Source organism: Cryptomeria japonica, chromosome 10 (genome assembly GCF_030272615.1).
Source record: "Cryptomeria japonica chromosome 10, Sugi_1.0, whole genome shotgun sequence".
NCBI lineage: Eukaryota > Viridiplantae > Streptophyta > Pinopsida > Cupressales > Cupressaceae > Cryptomeria > Cryptomeria japonica.
This window is the reverse complement of record NC_081414.1, coordinates 402,099,057-402,115,749: the sequence shown is the minus strand read 5'-3', so window position 1 is coordinate 402,115,749 and position 16,693 is coordinate 402,099,057.

Sequence of the window (16,693 nt, the reverse complement as noted above, 5' to 3'; positions counted from 1 at the left end):
AAGGCTCTAACTTGCATTTAGGTGTTTTATTGTCAATCATCTATGGACTAACCCTCTGTAACCTATATAAATGTTTAATGTTCATAAAATTGTGTGATGTAATTTTTAGAGCTAACTTTGGTTTGTAGGTCCATAGAACGACATCTTCGCCTTTGTTTCATCGTCCCTGCCTGTGCATTGGCGTATTTGTAGGTATAAATTTATTTGTTGATAAATATCAAATAAATAAATAAATTTAGGTTTTTTATTTATGTGCACAATAGTCTTTTTGTTCTCTGTAGAGCGGCATTTGCGCCTTTGAGCATCTGCACTAATCAACATTTATGCCTGCACTTTGGTGTCTCCACCTATACTAGGTCCCTTTTTTAATTTTATTTTTGCTGCTAACAATAACCACTTGGTGGAGTTTGTTTTGGTCGTTGAAGACCATTTTTTTCAACTTCTAACACGTGGTTTTGCAATTTTCTTTTATTTGCATTGCATTTAGTCCCACTTAGACTAAATAGGGGAGAAATAATCTTCATTATTTGCATCTTTATAGAATAGTTGCACATAGATTAATCCAGGAAGGAAAACGAATTTTTATTTTCTTTCTTTTGATCATAGTTTGCATATCATTTTGCATTAATTAGTATAGTGACACATAGCTTAACTAGGAGGATTAATTTATTTTAGTTATCTTATTTTCCAAGGTAGTAGGTGTATGCTCTCCCGTTGTGAAAACTAGGGTTACCAAAAACCAAGCCTACCTTCTTTGTTGTGCTTAGATTAGGATCCCAAAAATAGCGTGTCATCTTCTTTCCATATTTTGTGGAGTTCATTAGGAGAAAATCACATTATTTTTGGTGGAGGGTCTTCCTTGTGGAGAGAACATTCCTTCACAGGGGAATGACCCAAAGTGGTGTTTCCTTCAAGCCACTATACAAACAATTAATACTAAAACCAAGATATAATCTAAATTAGCCTTTGTCCTATGGTGCCAATCTAAAAGGGGAAGTACCTACATTTATGTGAGGTATAAACCAAGTAGGGTTGGTTAGAGTTTTTGTAATGTTTGGCAAAATACCCTAGAGATATAAACCAAAATCTACTAACAAAAGAAGATAATTTTTTTTTATGCAATTTCTAACATTCCATTAATGCAACATTCTACCAATATTCATCAATGCACCATTAACAATTTACATGAATGCATAAATCAACATGAATATATCCATAGAATCATATTACGCAGCCAGAATGACCATTTAATCATTGACACAATCTCTATATAAAATCATACAATGCAAATCCATTCCCTAGGGTATCTCAACGTCATTACTTGACAAAATCCTAACACATCATATATCCATCTTAGAACATCATATTCTATTAGCCATCTATCTATTTACTTTCCATACAACTATAATAAATCCTTAACACATTTGTATAACTTAGTCGCTTAGCATACTCTTAGATTCTTTTAGAAACTCCCAAATCAAATACTCCTAACATCCATTCTTTCATTCATCGTAAAAGCATCATAGTTTGTATAACCATTCTCTTCTATAGTACTAGATTATTCTTTCAATTTTCATTACATATCTCTAAGATAACTAGCTCATTTACTTAACACATTCCATTTCATCTAGATAACTTTCATTTCTTAAACAAGATCTATAACAACAACTACTATTCTTTAAACTTAATTTCCATAAGATTATACGTCTTACAATTTGAATACAATACAAATTCATACACACTAACTCTTTCTTATCCATATAAAACTCATAATCTAACATTACATAATGAATATCCAACACTTCAATGAATGTACCATAAGAACTTCATCTAACTATTACATCATCCCTTTCTTAATTAAATTAGCATCCATATGAAGATACATAACATAAGGGTACATAATATCTTTTACAAATACAAAGCATCATGCTACAATGTTTCTTTTTTCAAGTGCATAGAAATCAGCTCCAAACAATATTCAAATGAGGAAGAATTCCATAATCCAATCCACGCATGCTAACATCCAAGAAGAAGAATATCTCAAAGGTAGAAGGCATCAACCACCTGACCATGTGGAACCAGATAGGAACCACCCCCCATGCTAGGAGATGATATAAGGTTCCAAATCACACTCAAGACCTAAGCTGACACCTAACAACCATAAGATACAACATGACACCACAAGACTCCAACATAAGAGTACAACATCAAAATATATCTCATGGCTAAATCAAAGAAATCAACCTCGAGAGGCACAAACAACAAATCAAGGCATATGGATAATAGACACATGTGGGATAGATTGTCATCACATGCTAGCCTCATGTGGTATCCATCTCCACCTTGGATTCACTCAAGGGAGATCAGGTTTACCACTCCAACAATCTTCCCAATCTATGATCTTGAAACCCTCTCCCTGTTCGTCCAATTGGGGCATACAACATCATATTCTTTATCTTGATAAGGTGAATTTCATGATACCTAACCCATTAATCAATTATTAATTATGTTATCACTTGCAATTAAACCATAAATTCTTCATGTGGTTCCATAGGTCTAGACCCCCTTCCTAGAGGTCCAGTGCTCATAACCTATGCCCATCACATTCAAGATCCCACTCTCCCAAACACAAACCAATACCATAGGGTAAAAATAACAAGATGCATCTTAAAAAAATATATAAATAAACATGGAATGCATCCAAAATGCCATCTCAAAACTAATACAAAAATGAATAAAAAAGATACTTTATGCACATACATACAAGACCATAAGACAAGATCATGCCATAAGCTCAATACAACATAATGCAACCGCAATAAGGGCCTCAAAAGTAATTTAAACACATAAATATGGCAACAACAAGAATCCATTGATATCAAAAGTTCCTCAACATTGAGGCACAATATAACCTCTCATTGGAGCTACATATACCCATCCTCAACAGCAAGGGATGCATACATCTTGCTGAAGCAACATTACATAGCTCAATAGATAAGTGCAAAAATACTTGCTTGAGTCCAAATAGGATTCAAATGCATCAAAAAGGAATAGCACAGTGCCCAAAATGATCAGAAATGATAGTACAGAGCCTCTGGAGTCCAAAACCATCAATAAAAATCAACCAAAAAGTCAAAACCTAACCAAAAATGTGTTGATACTATTTTGGCGCTTTTGTCCTACTTTGGCGCTATTGCACTTTATTTTAGCGCTTTGTACCTGGGTTGCAACTTTTGAAAAAATGGGAAAAATAAACAATCAATCTTTCCTAGATTCGAGCAAGGGCTCAATCAGGGTCTGAAAGCTGACTCAGAATACATCAACAATCAACATAAAAGAAAACTAGGGAATACACAAGCCCAATAAGGTCATACATCCAAGAATTTGACTTCAATCGATGAATACTTGCACAAGAAAGTGTCACAGAGACAACCATATCAGAAAAACACAACAAAAGATCATCAAACAATAAGAGGTCCTGAAATAGGATTCACAAGGGCAATACAAACCTCCACAACTCAAAAGTCATCACATAGAACATTCATAGGAAGAACATAGCCATAAAATTCATATATCAAAACACCCATTTCCGTCACTACACAAATTCAGAATTCCAGATTCAAATGAAATCTTTTTCGTAATTTATTTCTTTTTAATCAAACCAATGATAAATAACTGAAATCACTCCCAAAAATTTCCCCAAAAGAATCTTTTAGCAGACATGAAGAAAATAACTCTTTCCAAAGATCAAAATGCAAGAATGGAAAAAGATCTCCAAACTGGAAATAGAGTGATGGTAATGCATTGTAGAAGAGAAAAAATCCAAACCAACAAGCTTTCCAAAATTCAATCCAACCAAGCAATTAGAAAATCCAAAAGTCGTAGAAAGATATATACAGAAGCACACCACAAAAATGCTCGCCAAACCAATAAATAAGATCTCATTCAAAACTATAGAAGAATATCCGCCAATCAAAATATTTTAATAAAATATATTTTATACCAACCCCCCTTCCAAAAATTGAGGTAAGAATATAAAATAATATTATTTACTTACCCTTAAATCTCAACCAATAAAATAATAGAGTAGGTATAAACATAATACTTAATTACTCAATTAGTAACAAGAGACTGTAATAATAATATAATAAACAATAATAATAAATTAAAGCCCAATAAAATAAGTCAAAGGCATTATTAAAAAAACGTTCTAATTAAATATAAACCACAAATAATATAAATAAATAAACAAACAATTAAATAATAATAACCTCACAATCACAACTCCCAAGAGGGCCAATCATAATAAGGGGTAGGTACATAAATAATAACAAATAAATAATCAAAACAATAAATAACCCAACAATAAATAAATAAATAAATAAACAATAAAGAAGATAAATAAATAAACAATAAACAAATAAGCAAAATGGATAATGAATAAGTAAATGTATGGACAAGCATAAATGCTTCAATGAGTAATTAAACAATAAATAGATAAATAAACAATTAAATGTATGGATACATATAAATGTTCTAGCCAATATAATTTAAACTCAATACTATAAATATCTTCCACATATACATAAAATATAACAAATAGATAAATAATAAATAAATGAGTGTACAAATAGGCATAAATACTTAACCAATAATTAATAAATAAATAAATAATAATCTAATAAATCAAAAGCTCAAATCATATTCAATTAAACATTAGACCATAAAATACTAATAATATTATAAAATAATCAATTAAATACAAATTCATGAAATAAACATCAATAAATAATAAATCTCTTATAATAATAATTCACACATTAATATCAAATAATAAAAGTCATCCATTAATTTAATTTAATACTAAATAAACTATATAAATTGATTCATTATTAATTAATTAATAATCACAAACTCACAAGGCGACCCGACATAGGGTTGAACAACATACCACATGACACAGACCAACGACTCAATCCAAGACACTAACTGACAAGGGTATCAACTTAAGCTTAAAGTATGAGAGGGAAACACATGCCATCTCCGACAACTTGCCATTGGGATAAGACATGCTCAAAACTGTGAGATTAGGTGGAGTCGATGTCTGGTACCTGCAATCCTGCATCCACCACTAAAATACAATACAACATATGTATGATACATAAACATCATAAATGATCAGACGTGTGATAGAGAATCACAACGCCATATCATGCTCGCAATGAGTGGTATGACATCATCCCTTTCATGAAGACGCTAGAAGATAGTCACAATCATCATAACATCAACTCAATCATCATCATCATTATAGAATAAGGTTAACATAAGCATAATACCATCAAAATCCCATAAGCAATATGATCCATCATGAAGAATGAACACATATAAATCATCAAATATAGATCCATCATCATATCCAATACAATAATGAAATAGGGTTAGTTCATAATGTGATACCATCAAATCGTCATAAAGTAGACTAAGCTAGATCAATATATTTCTTTTATATACAAAAAGACAAGATGAATCAAGTAGGGGCACTGCAGTTTTGAGTGGCTCATCGAACACTCGCAAGGTGTCGATCCCCTGAATTGTGACTAGAAACCTTTGTGCATAGAAGACACCCTCTATTTTGACCTAACATAGTGATAAATTTTAGTACAAGGGCATAGCTGTTTTTTCCCCCAACATACTCACTATAAGACTCCCTTGAGATGAGAGATAAATCCTCAACTTATCATAAGACACACATAGATTTCCAAAGAGAGGGTGATTGGGTCATCCTTCTAGTCTTATAGGTCCCTATTTGTCTTCTCTCACAAAGACAAAAGTGAATACACCCACTTAGGTGTCCCTACACTTGCGTCAACAAAGGTTCCAAGATGTGGGTTGAATTTATTGCATGAGCTTTGTCCTTAGGATGTGCTTGAATTGTTTTCATATGTGCTAAGACTAGTGAAAATTGGATTTGAGGAGCCTTCCCCAATCCCGCCTTGATCATTTGAAACTTGGCCAATGTGCGTTTGTGTCTAACATTTCTTACCAATACATTGACAAAAACTTCACTGGCTTTTGGCGTTTGTGCCTCTGTTTTGGTGTTTGCACCTGTGAAACCTTGTTTGTTCCTTTCAACATTTGGGCATAAGAAACCTCATCTCTACCTATCCTTTATCATCTGCGCCATAACGAGATTTTGAACTATCATTTCTTGACACTTCATTGGACAATTGGACCTTTGACATCATACATAGAAAATTTGTCAAATCTAGGGGACCCGCATAGACCTACAAGCCAACAACCTATTGCCTTAATCTGCACATCACTCCTTTTTTCATCCACCTTTGCCATACATCTCAAAATAAATTCCTCAACATCCCCTTTGGACTTAGTAAAATCAGCCTTAATCCTAATCCAAGGTCAAATTAAGCAAGGTTTATCCACAATCCTTAATCTTTTGCGATTTGTTGTCACTAATTTCAGCTAACTTAAATCGTGCAACAACCCCTATGAAACTTGTTTGTTTCGTGGGCCACGTACTCCAAGGTCAATTGACTTACCTCGTAAGTTGTGTCGGTTTGCATCTTTGCTTCGTGTCATTTCCTATTTTCATGTCTTATCCTTTGTTTTATCCCTTAACTGCACTTCGGGTTTTAAAACCCGAAATGTAGTTGTTTTTTGAGTTTTTCTGCATGTAGGGTTTTAAAACCCAAAGTGCATTTTTGCCTGCACATAGGGTTTGAAAACCCGAAGTGCATTTTTTCCTGTACGTAAGGTTTTAAAACCCGAAGTGCATTTTTTCCTTCACGTAGGGTTTTAAAACCCGAAGTGCAATTGTCTACAAAATGGTGCAAGTCGGGGTTTAAAACTGAACCTGCAGGTCTTCCTAGTGACAGGGCGTATTTTAAAACCCGACTTGTAACTTTAGTCTTGCCCATATGCAGGTCAGGTTTTAAAACCTGACTTGCAACTTATGTTTTACCACATTAGCATATCAGGGTTTAAAACCCAACTTGCAATTTATGTTTTGTCACATTAGTAGATCGGGATTTAAAACCTGATATGCCAGTATGACCTACCCTTGTGCAGATTGGGTTTTAAAACCTGATTTGTTGATTTTACTGCCTTTGTTGTCTAAGGGTCATTTTGTCTTTCAAACATTGTTCTAAGTCTTTAAAGCTAGAAATCTGATGATGAACAAAATATTCTACCCCTTTGATACCATTTTAGAGGAATTCACTTCAATGATAAGTCAGCTAGTGGATGATGAGTTCTCTTTAGCCTCATTTGATAAGTTGATGACAATTCAAGCCAACTTGGATGATCTTGCATCTGTGCTAAAGAAGGCCAAGAAAGGATATGTGAATGTTGGAGACTCTATTTACTCTGTTCATGCAATTTCCAACTCAACATCGGCTCCAGAGAAGTCTAAAATGTAAGCTACACTAGCTACATTTCAGAAGATATATGATGAGGAAAATGGAGAATAAATTGTCCTCTTAACACTAGTTAGTTTAGATTCATGTAGTTGCATTTTCTTTTACTGCAAATTTTTATGTAGATACATTTTCATCTTATGCACAAGTTCTAGATATTTTGGACTTTGCAGTTGAATAAGTCAATTGTGCCTACATAGTTCTCAACTCCTTCCCTATAAAAGGAGGAGCCTCATTTGTAATATGAAATCTTTTGCAAACTAAACAAAACTCTACCAAGTTTTTATCTCAAGTGAAACTTTGTGTTCCCGTGTGTTGAAAATTAATCAAGTGAATAAAGAAAGCAATTTTATGCTCTAAACTTTGTATTGGACAAGGATTGTAGCTTATGAGTGGATGTTCTTATGTCATTTACTTATATGTGCTTCTAGTTTACTTGATGGTATTTGTATGTGTTGTGTAAGTGAAGGAATTTTCCAAGTGTGGATATAAACTTTGTGTTATATAGTATATTTAGAGCTTTATTGTAATACAATGATTACGTGAGAGACTTTGAGCTATTGTTGGTTACTTTTCAAGGTTTCTATAATTTATCTTGAAGACTTTGGGCTGCAAGATATCTTTAGTTATTAAGTTAGGAAAGGATCTTTTTTTACGTAAGACTTTGTGCTTACATTAATATAGATCGAAGTAAATTGTTGTATACAAGTTTGGCTAGTTATTGTAACAAAATTGTATGAATTTTATCAAGTGAAGGGATTAATGTTAATTCTGAAAAAAGAGGATTATACACCCTAATCTTACCCTCAGGATTTAAGTTTTAATTGTTGAAGTATCAAGTTCTATTAGGGAATCTCCCCTTGTTGAGAGGAGAGACTTTCTCTCATCATAACTATGTGTGAAACATATATTTTGTCTTCAGTATGTTGGTGAAAAAATATTCACCCAACATGATCCTCAAATAGAGTAGTGCTTAATAATTTAGCCTAACTTAAATGCTACCTTATTTAGCCCTAATAATTTGGTTGATAATTCTTGTCCAATTTTGTGTAGGAACTTTGCCTATCCTAAGTAAGAAAGGATACCAATCCCAAATCAAATTTTTCACTAAGGAGCTAGGTTTACCTAGTTGTGTCTTGACCCCAATCCAAATCCAATCTAAATCCAAAATCCAAATCAAGCCTTAATCCAAAATCCAAATCCAAATTTAATCCAAAACTAGTCCAAATTCAATATAAACCAAACCTAAATTAAATTTCAATCCAAATCCAAATCAAATCAAATACTAAGTCAAAAGGTTGACCAAACTATTCTCATTCATCCAACACCCAACCCATTCACAGTGACTCATTACCTTAAAAGAGTTTCCCTTGTATGGTCCACATGCGAGTTGAAAAGAAAAAGCTAATGGATTCTCATACCAGCGAGCTCTCGGATATAAATCTACATTATGGGGCACATGAATTAAACTAATGAGAAGAGGTCCTAGTAGACCAACTAGATGTATTCATGTGGTTATTTTTATTTCTTGAATGATGCATACAATCAAGAAATAGAAAAAAGATCAATTCTAATCCAAGGGCCTTCTTGTTGGACTTTGTTTGACAATGGGCTAGATTCCCTTCAAATTTTGACACATCCATCCTCACCACCCCATCAATTGCTGACTTTCTTAACAACACCCAACCTATCCTCAATTCTATCCGAATCATTATCACATAATTTTGTCTTATCTAACACTACTAATTTGACTACCATTCAACCTGTCACTTCCATATCCTTAAATAAAATGGCCAACTTTATACATGCAAGTCAGCCTCCTCCAACTACCTCTCAAATATCCCAACCTCCCATCACCACATCTACATATGAATACATTAGCTTTAGCATTCCATCCACTTCTAGCTACCATCCCTCCACATTGAATCCACATCATCAATTTCATCCCCTTCATTATTAGCAACATAATGCTCCCCAAATTACTAACTTGGCAAAAGATCTCTAATACGTGAAAGACTTACTTAAAATATGAAGGATGGACATCAAAATAAAGCTTGTATATTCAAACAAATATGTCCATACCTTTTTGATAAATCAATCTTCGTGGCTCCTTATCCTCCCGACTTTGAAATACCCAAATTTGATAACTATAAAGGAAAGGGAGACCCTAGAGAACATGTCAAGGAGTTATTCATAGCTTGTCGAGAGGTCTCTTATAATATTGTCTATTTAAGGAGGATTTTCCCTAAGATCCTAGGAGGCCCTGCCTTCACATGGTTCTCTAATTTTCCAAATGGGTCCATCACTTCATTCCCTGATTTGGCTAAAATATTTGTGGCTCACTATAGGTATAACATTGAAAGTGATGCATCTATGAAGGACCTATTGAATACCAAAAAAAGGAATGGGGAAACTTTTAGCAAGTTCTTGCAAGCAAAGATGGTGCTACCTTGTCAAGAGATGCCCTTGGGATATCCTTGAAGCAAATGAAGTGGAATTGTTTATTCATAACCTTGTACCCAAAATCTCCTTTCACTTACGTGTGCAATGCCTTGAAGATTATGAAGAAGTTACTAAGAAAGTCTTAGTCTTAGAGTGAGAATTGATTGAGCAAGGTATCATCAAACACTATCAAAATGAATCTCAAGGGTCCTCCTCTAATCAAAAGCCTAATTTTTGGGATAAAAATAATAAATGTGGTGAATACTGGCATAACAGATGCAAAACATGTTCAAAAAATTATTGTGCCTTCTAATCCACCTCACAACCCTCCATCCCACCAAAATCAAACTAAACCCAACACCATCATTTTTGTTAACCACAAATCCCCATGATCAAACTATCAAATAAGGCATGAGTACACACCTTTCTCTCAACCCATTGATGTTGTTTTTCAAAAACTTGCTAAGGAAAATATGGTGCAATACCCTATCACATGGCCTTATGATTAGAATCAACCAAAACCCATGTTGTACAATGACAATGAATATTGCGAATACCACCACATCAAAGGTCATGATACTAAGAAGTGCATGTAATTGAAGAATAATATCCAAGACCTTATTGATAGAAGTGAGGTTTAATTGGAAGGAGCTAAGCCAAACACGTTCAATGTAAAGCTCAAAATCTATCAAGATCCTTTCCCAAAACATGATATCGGGAAAACTTCATCATCTCATTATGTCCCCTACAATTACACAAACACCATATAATCCTTTGACTCCCTTGATTGGCCACATTGAAGCTATTGATGACCATGTTAATACTACCACCATTAAGGGATTTGATACTCCTACTAGCCCCCAAAAAGAGAGAGTCATTCTCCAAGCAACATCTGATCCTCCCACTAATTGCAATTTCATTGCTTGCCTCAGAAGAATCACTATCCAAGAGGCTCCTCCCCCCCACCTTCATCCTCCAACACTCCATCTGCTTTTCGCTATAATAATATTCACCACCTTGGCAAAAATCCTGCACAAATCTCCATCCTTGAGCTCCTTCATTCATCACCCGTCCATTAAGAGATCCTTGAAAATGCTTTTCTTGATTCACATGTTTGCAACAAAATCAATGCCTCACAATTCCAAGCTTTGATAGAAAATCTTGTCGCCCAACATCACCTTGTCTTCACTTCCAAAAATATATCGTCCACTTATCCATCCCATAACAAACCATTCCATATTGAAGCCAGTGTACATAAGCATAAAATCAAAAGGGTGCTTAAAGATGATGGATCTGGTCTAAATATATGTACATACAAATTAATAAGACAAGTGGGATATCCTTAGGACATTATTGATTTAAAGGAAAAAATCACAATCAAAGCATATGATGATGCATAGAGGGTCTCTAAAGGAACAATTATGTTGTCCATCAAAATGGGCGCAACAGTGGTAGAAACAAAATGTCAAGTTTTGGACCTTGATCTCCCATATAATATCCTCCTTGGCAGCCCATGGATTCATTCCATTTAAGTCATTCCCTCCACCTACCATTGATGCCTAAAGTTCCCATATAATGGTAGAGAATTCATGATTCTCACTTATTCACAACCTTTTCAATAATACAAACTCCTTTAAGGGAAACATCTCGATTATTTCCCTCGCAATACTCTCATTTCCGCACCACCAACTGATACCTCCAATATCGTCTCCACGTCCACACAACTCGAGATCAAGGCCAAAATTACTAATAATGGATGTGGAGAATATTTCCTTCAATATGAATTCTATGTGGGACATCTCCCTACCTCCCCTAAGTCTTATGGGAGACCTAAAGAAAATGAAATTCAAAAGAAGCCTACCATCCAATGTAAGAAGACTACCTTTCAGCAATGGGGATTTCGTGGCTCTACAAGGAGGAAGATGATGAACCTATCAATATACCTAAAAAATAATAATAGAAGGAGTCCGTTATTGTGGAACAGATGGGATATCTAGGACATGGCCTCAAAAATAAAGAGTAAGGAAGGAAAGATCACATTGTACAAATCTCATACAAGCACAATTGAGGATTGGGTTACTTTCGAGAACCTAATTTAAACCTCATAGGTGTTCCAAAATTTTCTCCTTTCAATGTCGATGACTCTAATAAAGATGAATACTATGAAGTCCCTTTTTAATATCTTGATGATGTTTTCAATGAAGCCCATGTATACACAATCACTTTCTCTGCCTTACCTGATCTCCCACTCGTATACCCTAAACATATTGATTGGGACCAAAAAGGACCACCTGTCCTTGATATTTGTGTTGATGGTAATGCCCTCTTGGCACTTTTAAATATGCACAACCATGAAGATCGTGCTATAGTTAATGACATATAGTATAACGGGGAGGCATACTTTGGAAATCAAGTCCCTTAGTGAAAACCTCAATGAGGGGCTATCAGACAAATAAAAAGTAAAAACGAACGACATATCCACTAGTGAAAAATTGGAGTAGATGCTAGACGATGGGGGAATTGACTTGCATACCATAATTCCCCCATTGCGAGAGAAATCATCACTTTTGTTTGAGGAACCCGAGACAGTTAACCTGGGGACAAAAGAAAGTCCAAAGAATACATTTATTACCAAATCTCTCACTGACCAATAAAATAAAAATGTAATAACTTCTCTCAAAGACACACAAATCAACTTTGCTTGGTCATACGCTAACATGTTGTGATTGTATCCTAACCTACTAGTGCGTTGTCTTGTGGTACATCCTAATGCGAAGCCTGTCAAGAAAAAATTGATAAAAATGCATCCTAAATTTCTCTTTTGGTCAAGGTAGAGATACAAAAAACTTGGATATGGGATTTATTTGACCCATTGACTATCCAGAGTGGGTCTCAAATTTAGTACCAGTTGGTAAACAAATTGGGGGTGTCTGTATCTACATGGATTTCAAAGATATGAACAAAGAATTCCCTAAGAATGACTTCCCCTTGCCTAACATAGAAATCATAGTGGATCTAACCATAGGACATGAGATGCTTTCCTTAATGGATGGTTTCTCAAGATACAACCAAATCAAGATTGCCATAGAAGACCAACACAAGATAAATTTCACTACTCCTTGGGGAATATTTTGTTATCAAGTCATTCCCTTCGGATTAAAGAATTCAAGCGCTACCTACCAACGAGCTATGACCATTATTTTTCATGTCCTCCTTAATGACATCATGGAAGACTACGTGGATGACCTCTTCGTTAAATCAAAGACTAGATATGGGAACATCACTATCTTGACCAAAATATTTGAAAGGCTTGAAAAGTACAAATTTCATCTTAATCCTAAGAAGTGTGTCTTTGGAGTTACATTTGGTAAACTCCTTGGCTTTATTATATCAAGACGTGGTATTGAAGTTTCTCTGACTAAGGTGAATGCTATTATGGACATGCCACCTCTAAAAAATCTCAAACAACAAGGCAAGCTCTATTCTATTGTAGATTCACTTCCTAGCTTGCCGATAAGTGCCTAAAAATTTCTCATTTGCTCTACAAAGACACTAAATGTTAGTGATATTTTCTATTTCAAAAGGCATTCAAAAAGCTCAATGAATAACTAGCCTCCTAGCCTATTTTGATGTCTCTCATTCCTATCCAACTCCTCCTCTTGTATATATCAGCTACGACCATGGGGTCGGGGGCACTACTTGCATAAGTCGATGAACAAGGCAAAGAACATGCAGTATACTATATTTATCACACTCTTGTGGGTTATGAGCTTAATTACACACTGATTGAATACGCATGTCTTGGCATGGTCTTCAATACTCAAAAAATACACCACAACATGCTCAATCATAAGAATAGGCTCATTGAAAATATTTATCCCCTCAAGTACCTTTTGTCAAAGGCGACTCTTATAGGAAGGACCGCTAAATGGGTTATGATCCTAAGTGAGTTATACATTGAATATGTGGACTGCAAAGATATCAAAGGATAAGTCATTGCGGATGAGTTGGTCAATACACCTTTACAAGAAGATCATCCTTTGATCACAGAATCCCTAGATGATGCCATCATGACCATCACACAATCTACCAGTTAGTAGTTATAATTAGATGGTTCTTGCATGCAACATGGATCAGGAGATGAAATACTATTGGTTACTCCTCAAGGTGACTATATTACTAAGTCATGCAAGATAGACTTTTAGTGTACAGATAACATTACTAGATAGAAAGCCCTCATCAAGGGAATCCACCTTGTCATCCAATGGAAAATCACCAATTTACATGTTTATGGTGATTCACAGCTAGTCATCAAACAATTTGATGATGAGTATCAAACCAAGAATGATAAGTTGCTTCCCCATTTCTGCATGGTGGAAGTTTTCAAGTAACACTTCACTTCTATTTGGTTTGAACAAATTCCTTGAGAAAACAAAAAGGCCCCAAACACTATGGCTACTATTGATTTTCTCTTTCATATGCCCGAAAATAGTCATAAGTGTGAATTCTTGGTTGAACATCTTCTCATTTTAGTGTATGATGTGCTTGAATTCAAAATGTTATGTACAATTCTTGGTCTCGATTCCCTATGGTATCATGATATTTTTACCTACCTTTTCTGTAACATCGTACCACCTAATCTCACTAAAACACAACAACAAGCCTTTCTGCTCAACCCATTAGACCATCCTTGGCGATATCCTATATTGGAGGCACTTTGATGGAACCCTCCTAGGATGTTTAGAAAAGGAAGAAGATAAAAGAGAGCTTTGTCAGGTACACAAGGGTGTTTGTGTATCACACTCAAGTGGTCCAACTTTGGCTAAGAAGCTCGTCTACATAGGCTATTACTGGCCTACAATGGAACAGGAGGCCTATCACTTTTTGAAGAAATGTTTACCTTGTCAACAACACAAAAATTTAATTCATGCGCCTTCATAAGAATTGTAACCTATCATTACTCCTTGGCCCTTCTCACAATGGGGGCTTGGTCTCATTAGTAAAATCCATCCCAACTCTTTCAATGGCTAAAAATTCATTAGTACTACTACTTAATATTTTAGAAAATGGTTTAAAGCCATTCCACTCACCTATACTAGTGACAAAAAAATAGCTAAATTTATCCTGAATTAACTCATATGTTGTTATGGTATCCTGAGGGCTATTGTTATGGATAACGACTGACCTTTCAAAAATTAGGATGTAAAAGAATTTTTTTTAGAAATTTGACATCCAACATCGCTTCTCCACCCCCTATCACCCACAAGGCAACGATCAAGCTAAGGATTCCAATAAAAACCTCGTTAAAATCCTTAAGAAGATAGTCAATGAAGTTGGTTGTGATTGACACCTCCAGCTCAATCTTGTCCTATGGGCTTACCATACCAACATCTACACGACTACTAGTGCCACTCCATACTCCCTTATCTTTGGTTCTGAAGTCATCCTGCCAATGGAGATTGAGCTTCCCTTGTTGAGGGTGTCATCACAAGTTATCCTCAATGATGAGGAATATAGGGTTGTCAAACTCCAAGAGCTCCAGTTACTAGATGAGAGGTGCCTCGATGCTTTGAATCATCTTCATTCATATCATAATCGCTTCCATCTTCAGTACAATAAGAAATTCACAAATGGTGAATTTGAAGTTGGTGATCTCGTGCTCAAAGAAAATTAGAGGAATCTTTACGATCATGAAAATAAATGAAAGTTTGGGCCTAATTGGTTGGGGTCGTACATTATTACTGCCATGTATGGGTTTGAGGCCTATCAACTAGAAACACCTGAAGGAGAACCCTTGGATGACCCCTAAACATCATCCATCTCAAGTGGTTCTATGGTTATCACTTAAGGTATCCCAATTTTCAATAACTTAGAAAAAAAAAGAACAAATTGCATGCACCCATTTCCTAATATAGTGATGTAAGTCATTAATTTACCTCCTTCATCTTCCTAATGCATCCACCTCAAGCATGTAGGTTGCATTTAATTCAAAAGAATAGAATATGCAAAAAAATCTAAGATTGCCTAGGAGAACCTTGTTCCCTTTCTTATATTAATGGCTCTAACGGTGCACTAGATGACTCTAGACATCTACGTGTTCAGTTTGTAAGGCATTAGCTTGTTCCAAATAGGGTTTGCACCATTCTTCCTATGAGCATACAAACACATATGTATAATATTCAAGTCTCCCTTCCATAATAAACTATAATCATTTATCACATTATTCAATATCAGTCTTGTAGTATAGGAAGTCATTTTCATGTTGGATGCCTTTGTATTCAAAGTACATAATGCTCATGGTAGGTTCAAGAAATTCTAAGTACTTATGAATTTAATATGACACTATTATGGTTTACTTCACTCATTTTTTATATCATAAATCCATGATTCAACACATTGTGCTACCACCTACACAAGGCAAGAGGATTTTGATGGGTCTATCTCTAGTCTCCTTAGCACATTGGCATGATAATTTGATAAAATTTTATCCATAACAATACTCTTGCCCCTTCCCTTCCCTTAGAGAGTCAAGTAAATAGTAATCATGGATATTTGTGTTCTACACTTGCTCTCGCAATGATCCCTTAAGTCTACACCTTTTGGGACCAAAATACTAGGTCACCTTCTTAGGTTGTTCTTTGGGTATATCATTCTAGTGTTCATTTGCATTCATTTAGAAACAACATATTAGTTGCATTGTTTAGTTATTATAGTGCATTCATTCTTATATTCTGTCATATGTATTATAATCATCATTTTCACATGATCAATACACATCACTGCCTAAACCACAATAAAATCATCATACATAAAATACA